Source organism: Sinocyclocheilus anshuiensis, unplaced genomic scaffold, assembly GCF_001515605.1.
Source record: "Sinocyclocheilus anshuiensis isolate Anshui unplaced genomic scaffold, SAMN03320099.WGS_v1.1 scaffold95, whole genome shotgun sequence".
NCBI lineage: Eukaryota > Metazoa > Chordata > Actinopteri > Cypriniformes > Cyprinidae > Sinocyclocheilus > Sinocyclocheilus anshuiensis.
The window spans coordinates 98,079-98,603 of NW_015548190.1; the positions used below are offsets into that span (position 1 = coordinate 98,079).

At 54.9% G+C, this 525-nt stretch overlaps 1 protein-coding gene and 1 non-coding gene across 2 annotated transcripts in view; one reads left to right on the top strand and one right to left on the bottom strand.

The window, feature by feature from the left end:
* The window catches only part of tjp2a (tight junction protein 2a (zona occludens 2)), a 33,883-nt gene that overhangs the window by 1,458 nt on the left and 31,900 nt on the right, over nt 1-525 (top strand). The window lies entirely within an intron of this gene.
* trnae-cuc (transfer RNA glutamic acid (anticodon CUC)) lies at nt 427-498 on the bottom strand. The gene has a single exon. It is a non-coding gene; the product is annotated as a tRNA-Glu (tRNA).

The following is a 525-nucleotide window of genomic DNA, read 5'->3' on the forward strand; positions in this document are numbered from 1 at the left end:
AAAGGGGAACAGAGTCGCGTGACAGACACAGTGATGAAGCTGGTATGTGTTTGCAGTACACAAGCCACGGTTAAGTGAGTGAATAAGTGAGTGAAGTGACATGTGGCCAAGTATGGTGGCCCATACTAGGAATTAGTGCTCTGCATTTAACCCATCCTTAGTGCACACACACAGCAGTGAACACACACACCGTGAACACACACCCGGAGCAGTGGGCAGCCATTTATGCTGCGGCGCCCGGGGAGCAGTTGGGGGTTCGGTGCCTTGCTCAAGGGCACCTCAGTCGTGGTATTGAAGGTGGGAGAGAGTGCTGTACATTCACTCCCCCCACCTACAATCCCTGCCGGTACGAGACTTGAACCCGCAACCTTTGGGTTACGAGTCCGACTCTCTAACCATTAGGCCACGACTTCCCCCTAAAGAGCATTCCCTGACCGGGAATCGAACCTGGGCCGCGGCGGTGAGAGCGCCGAATCCTAACCACTAGACCACCAGGGAAACCACTAGACCACCACGGAAACCACT